Source organism: Pelophylax lessonae (assembly GCF_965119305.1).
Source record: "Pelophylax lessonae genome assembly, chromosome: 12".
Taxonomy (NCBI): domain Eukaryota; kingdom Metazoa; phylum Chordata; class Amphibia; order Anura; family Ranidae; genus Pelophylax; species Pelophylax lessonae.
In genome coordinates this window covers 181,144,097-181,151,407 of record NC_138779.1, presented here as the reverse complement: position 1 = coordinate 181,151,407, position 7,311 = coordinate 181,144,097, and positions in this window count along the sequence as shown.

The window sequence follows — 7,311 nt, the reverse complement described above, 5'->3', positions numbered from 1 at the left end:
TGTACATTCATGAGGAAGAAGAATGAACTTAAATGTTTTTAGCAAATGGCTGCAATATAACAAAGAGTGAAAAATTTAAGGGGGTCTGAATACTTTCCGTACCCACTGTATATAGGATTCACTCTAACAGGTTATGACGAAAGTGCATGTGTATGTACTGACGTGGCCGCGTTCATGAGAATCCACGCTAGTTCCATTGTATTGTGTTTGGCAGCCATTTTCCTATACGTGGGTCCCATTGTTATCAATAGTGCATGGTTCCTTTTGCACCCAAGGGCTGGAGACTCTTGCACAAGGCTCAGTTGGTCCACTAACATACACTCCTATTTCTATTGTACTTTTGAAAATATACATGTCTGTGATTGGTTGTGTTGACGCTACCTCCCCCTGTAAACCCCTTTTTGCCTGAGCATTAATAAACAAGCGTCCTGTGTTGGAGCAGGACTGCTTCTATTGACATAAACCGTGACACAGCTTTTTCCCTGTTTCTCTCTTTGTTGCCGAGCATGCTAGGATTTTCTTTATACAAAAGAGCTGTACATTGTGGTTTTCAGTACAAGGGATTAAGGGTTCTTGGTGCGTATCACGATCCGCAGAGTTCTCCATGCACCGAGTGAATTTCTATGTGCCAGACCCCATTAATTTCTACCACAGGGAGTTCTAACCAAAGGTTTCTAACTAGTGTTGAGCGAACACGGACTGTATTATTCGTGTTCGTACTGAATAATTGGATTTTTGTTACCCGAACACGAACACGGACACTTTACTGTATATTCAGGTAAAAATCCGTGTTCGGTCGTTTTATTTCCGGGTTTTGCATGCTTTGGCGCTCTTTTCATGGCGGGCTTTCAACAGCCAATCAACAATCGTTTAACTGGTGTGCCTTAAGCCATCCCAGCCATGCCTGCAAATGTCTCAGTAGCTGTGATTGGCCGTCTGAAGCATGTGACCAAGTCTTTATAAGTTCGAGGCAGCCGCAGCGGCGTCATTATGATGCTTAGATCAGGGACAGAGCACACATCAACGTGCTGGCTGCTGATTAGGGAACGACAGGCAGGAAAAAACCATTTGTGTCCGGATAGAATTGAGGGACAGGTCGGAGTGTTTAGGCAGGGCGAGTTGTAGGCATTTTAGGGATAGAGTCTGCTGAATTATAGGGTCAGTGTCTTCTGCAAACTACAATCGATATTGCTGTGTGGGGGGTGGGGTCTGCACTCAATCCTGATCTACGATCTCTTCTCAATCCTGTTAGGGAGAGGCTGCTGCTGAATTTTAGGGTCAGAGTGTTCTACAAACTACAATCGATATTGCTGTGTGGGGTGGGGTCTGCACTTAGTTCTCCTGATCTACGATCTCTTCTCAATCCTGTTAGGGACAGAGTCTGCTGAATTTTAGGGAAACTGTGTTCTACAAACTACAATCGATATTGCTGTGTGGTGTGGGATAGGAGATAGGCAGGTGTCAGTGATCCACATCCATTTTTCTGTGTGTGGGCTGCAGTGAACACAATCTTTTTGGGGTGCAGTGAACACAATCCTTTTGGAGTGCAGTGAACAAAATCTTTGTGGGGTGCAGTGAACAAAACCTTTGTGGGGGTACAGTGAACACAATCTTTGTGGGGTGCAGTGAAGACAATCCTTGTGGGGTGCAGTGAAGACAATCCTTGTGGGGTGCAGTGAACAAAATCTTTGGGGGGTACAGTGAACACAATCTTTGTGGGGTGCAGAGAAGACAATCCTTGTGGGGTGCAGTGAACAAAATCTTTGGGGGGGTACAGTGAACACAATCTTTGTGGGGTGCAGTGAACAAAACCTTTGTGGGGTGCAGTGAACACAATCTTTGTGGGGTGCAGTGAAGACAATCCTTGTGGGGTGCAGTGAAGACAATCCTTGTGGGGTGCAGTGAACAAAATCTTTGGGGGGTACAGTGAACACAATCTTTGTGGGGTGCAGTGAACAAAACCTTTGTGGGGTACAGTGAACACAATCTTTGTGGGGTGCAGTGAACAAAACCTTTGTGGGGTACAGTGAACACAATCTTTGTGGGGTGCAGTGAACAAAACCTTTGTGGGGTACAGTGAACACAATCTTTGTGGGGTACAGTGAACACAATCTTTGTGGGGTGCAGTGAACAAAACCTTTGTGGGGTACAGTGAACACAATCTTTGTAGGGTGCAGTGAACACAATCTTTGTGGGGTGCAGTGAACAAAACCTTTGTGGGGTGCAGTGAACACAACCTTTGTGGGGTACAGTGAACACAATCTTTGTGGGGTGCAGTGAACAAAACCTTTGTGGGGTACAGTGAACACAATCTTTGTGGGGTACAGTGAACACAATCTTTGTGGGGTGCAGTGAACAAAACCTTTGTGGGGTACAGTGAACACAATCTTTGTGGGGTGCAGTGAACAAAACCTTTGTGGGGTACAGAGAACACAATCTTTGTGAGGTGCAGTGAAGACAATCCTTTTGGAGTGCAGTGAACAAAATCTTTGTGGGGTACAGTGAACACAATCTTTGTGGGGTGCAGTGAACAAAATCTTTGTGGGGTACAGTGAACACAATCTTTGTGGGGTGCAGTGAAGACAATCCTTGTGGGGTGCAGTGAAGACAATCCTTGTGGGGTGCAGTGAACAAAACCTTTGTGGGGTACAGTGAACACAATCTTTGTGGGGTACAGTGAACACAATCTTTGTGGGGTGCAGTGAACAAAACCTTTGTGGGGTACAGTGAACACAATCTTTGTGGGGTGCAGTGAACAAAACCTTTATGGGGTACAGTGAAGACAATCTTTGTGGGGTGCAGTGAAGACAATCCTTTTGGAGTGCAGTGAACAAAACCTTTGTGGGGTACAGTGAACACAATCTTTGTGGGGTGCAGTGAACAAAACCTTTGTGGGGTACAGTGAACACAATCTTTGTGGGGTGCAGTGAAGACAATCCTTTTGGAGTGCAGTGAACAAAATCTTTGTGGGGTACAGTGAACACAATCTTTGTGGGGTGCAGTGAACAAAATCTTTGTGGGGTACAGTGAACACAATCTTTGTGGGGTGCAGTGAAGACAATCCTTGTGGGGTGCAGTGAAGACAATCCTTGTGGGGTGCAGTGAACAAAATCTTTGGGGGGTACAGTGAACACAATCTTTGTGGGGTGCAGTGAACAAAACCTTTGTGGGGTACAGTGAACACAATCTTTGTGGGGTGCAGTGAACAAAACCTTTGTGGGGTACAGTGAACAAAACCTTTGTGGGGTGCAGTGAACACAACCTTTGTGGGGTACAGTGAACACAATCTTTGTGGGGTGCAGTGAACAAAACCTTTGTGGGGTACAGTGAACACAATCTTTGTGGGGTGCAGTGAACACAATCTTTGTGGGGTGCAGTGAACAAAACCTTTGTGGGGTGCAGTGAACACAACCTTTGTGGGGTACAGTGAACACAATCTTTGTGGGGTGCAGTGAACAAAACCTTTGTGGGGTACAGTGAACACAATCTTTGTGGGGTACAGTGAACACAATCTTTGTGGGGTGCAGTGAACAAAACCTTTGTGGGGTACAGTGAACACAATCTTTGTGGGGTGCAGTGAACACAATCTTTGTGGGGTGCAGTGAACAAAACCTTTGTGGGGTGCAGTGAACACAACCTTTGTGGGGTACAGTGAACACAATCTTTGTGAGGTGCAGTGAAGACAATCCTTGTGGGGTGCAGTGAAGACAATCCTTGTGGGGTGCAGTGAACAAAATCTTTGGGGGGTACAGTGAACACAATTTTTGTGGGGTGCAGTGAACAAAACCTTTGTGGGGTACAGTGAACACAATCTTTGTGGGGTGCAGTGAACAAAACCTTTGTGGGGTACAGTGAACACAATCTTTGTGGGGTGCAGTGAAGACAATCCTTTTGGAGTGCAGTGAACAAAATCTTTGTGGGGTACAGTGAACACAATCTTTGTGGGGTGCAGTGAAGACAATCCTTGTGGGGTGCAGTGAAGACAATCCTTGTGGGGTGCAGTGAACAAAATCTTTGGGGGGTACAGTGAACACAATCTTTGTGGGGTGCAGTGAACAAAACCTTTGTGGGGTACAGTGAACACAATCTTTGTGGGGTGCAGTGAACAAAACCTTTGTGGGGTACAGTGAACACAATCTTTGTGAGGTGCAGTGAAGACAATCCTTGTGGGGTGCAGTGAAGACAATCCTTGTGGGGTGCAGTGAAGACAATCCTTGTGGGGTGCAGTGAACAAAATCTTTGGGGGGTACAGTGAACACAATTTTTGTGGGGTGCAGTGAACAAAACCTTTGTGGGGTACAGTAAACACAATCTTTGTGGGGTGCAGTGAACAAAACCTTTGTGGGGTACAGTGAACACAATCTTTGTGGGGTGCAGTGAAGACAATCCTTTTGGAGTGCAGTGAACAAAATCTTTGTGGGGTACAGTGAACACAATCTTTGTGGGGTGCAGTGAAGACAATCCTTGTGGGGTGCAGTGAAGACAATCCTTTTGGAGTGCAGTGAACAAAATCTTTGTGGGGTACAGTGAACACAATCTTTGTGGGGTGCAGTGAAGACAATCCTTGTGGGGTGCAGTGAAGACAATCCTTGTGGGGTGCAGTGAACAAAATCTTTGGGGGGTACAGTGAACACAATCTTTGTGGGGTGCAGTGAACAAAACCTTTGTGGGGTACAGTGAACACAATCTTTGTGGGGTGCAGTGAACAAAACCTTTGTGGGGTACAGTGAACACAATCTTTGTGAGGTGCAGTGAAGACAATCCTTGTGGGGTGCAGTGAAGACAATCCTTGTGGGGTGCAGTGAAGACAATCCTTGTGGGGTGCAGTGAACAAAATCTTTGGGGGGTACAGTGAACACAATTTTTGTGGGGTGCAGTGAACAAAACCTTTGTGGGGTACAGTAAACACAATCTTTGTGGGGTGCAGTGAACAAAACCTTTGTGGGGTACAGTGAACACAATCTTTGTGGGGTGCAGTGAAGACAATCCTTTTGGAGTGCAGTGAACAAAATCTTTGTGGGGTACAGTGAACACAATCTTTGTGGGGTGCAGTGAAGACAATCCTTGTGGGGTGCAGTGAAGACAATCCTTGTGGGGTGCAGTGAAGACAATCCTTGTGGGGTGCAGTGAACAAAATCTTTGGGGGGTACAGTGAACACAATCTTTGTGGGGTGCAGTGAACAAAACCTTTGTGGGGTACAGTGAACACAATCTTTGTGGGGTGCAGTGAACAAAACCTTTGTGGGGTACAGTGAACACAATCTTTGTGGGGTGCAGTGAAGACAATCCTTTTGGAGTGCAGTGAACACAATCTTTGTGGGGTGCAGTGAACAAAACCTTTGTGGGGTACAGTGAACACAATCTTTGTGGGGTACAGTGAACACAATCTTTGTGGGGTACAGTGAACACAATCTCATACTTCTGAAGCTTTGAGGGTGCTGCCTGTTCTATACTCCTCCTCCTCCTCCTCATCCATCCTTTTAGGTGTACAAACAATAGTAATTGGGGCCTAGTGTGCTTCTGTACGTGTGAAAAACATACACTTTTTTTTGATCATATTTCCTATTCCGCTATTCTATAAAAACCTTTGGGGCTCAATTAAATTGCGGAATAGTCTGTGTCGGTACGTGTGAGATCCACCTTTCCAAGTTTTTGGGGTTCATCTCATACTTCTGAAGCTTTGAGGGTGCTGCCTGTTCTATACTCCTCCTCCTCCTCCTCCTCATCCATCCTTTTAGGTGTACAAACAATAGTAATTGGGGCCTAGTGTGCTTCTGTACGTGTGAAAAACATACACTTTTTTTTTATCATATTTCCTATTCCGCTATTCAATAAAAACCTTTGGGGCTCAATTAAATTGCGGAATAGTCTGTGTCTGTACGTGTGAGATCCACCTTTCCAAGTTTTTGGGGTTCATCTCATACTTCTGAAGCTTTGAGGGTGCTGCCTGTTCTATACTCCTCCTCCTCCTCATCCATCCTTTTAGGTGTACAAACAATAGTAATTGGGGCCTAGTGTGCTTCTGTACGTGTGAAAAACATACACTTTTTTTTTATCATATTTCCTATTCCGCTATTCAATAAAAACCTTTGGGGCTCAATTAAATTGCGGAATAGTCTGTGTCGGTACGTGTGAGATCCACCTTTCCAAGTTTTTGGGGTTCATCTCATACTTCTGAAGCTTTGAGGGTGCTGCCTGTTCTATACTCCTCCTCCTCCTCCTCATCCATCCTTTTAGGTGTACAAACAATAGTAATTGGGGCCTAGTGTGCTTCTGTACGTGTGAAAAACATACACTTTTTTTTGATCATATTTCCTATTCCGCTATTCAATAAAAACCTTTGGGGCTCAATTAAATTGCGGAATAGTCTGTGTCGGTACGTGTGAGATCCACCTTTCCAAGTTTTTGGGGTTCATCTCATACTTCTGAAGCTTTGAGGGTGCTGCCTGTTCTATACTCCTCCTCCTCCTCCTCCTCCATCCTTTTAGGTGTACAAACAATAGTAATTGGGGCCTAGTGTGCTTCTGTACGTGTGAAAAACATACACTTTTTTTGATCATATTTCCTATTCCGCTATTCAATAAAAACCTTTGGGGCTCAATTAAATTGCGGAATAGTCTGTGTCGGTACGTGTGAGATCCACCTTTCCAAGTTTTTGGGGTTCATCTCATACTTCTGAAGCTTTGAGGGTGCTGCCTGTTCTATACTCCTCCTCCTCCTCTTCCTCATCCATCCTTTTAGGTGTACAAACAATAGTAATTGGGGCCTAGTGTGCTTCTGTACGTGTGAAAAACATACACTTTTTTTTGATCATATTTCCTATTCCGCTATTCAATAAAAACCTTTGGGGCTCAATTAAATTGCGGAATAGTCTGTGTCGGTACGTGTGAGATCCACCTTTCCAAGTTTTTGGGGTTCATCTCATACTTCTGAAGCTTTGAGGGTGCTGCCTGTTCTATACTCCTCCTCCTCCTCCTCCTCATCCATCCTTTTAGGTGTACAAACAATAGTAATTGGGGCCTAGTGTGCTTCTGTACGTGTGAAAAACATACACTTTTTTTTGATCATATTTCCTATTCCGCTATTCAATAAAAACCTTTGGGGCTCAATTAAATTGCGGAATAGTCTGTGTCGGTACGTGTGAGATCCACCTTTCCAAGTTTTTGGGGTTCATCTCATACTTCTGAAGCTTTGAGGGTGCTGCCTGTTCTATACTCCTCCTCCTCCTCTTCCTCATCCATCCTTTTAGGTGTACAAACAATAGTAATTGGGGCCTAGTGTGCTTCTGTACGTGTGAAAAACATACACTTT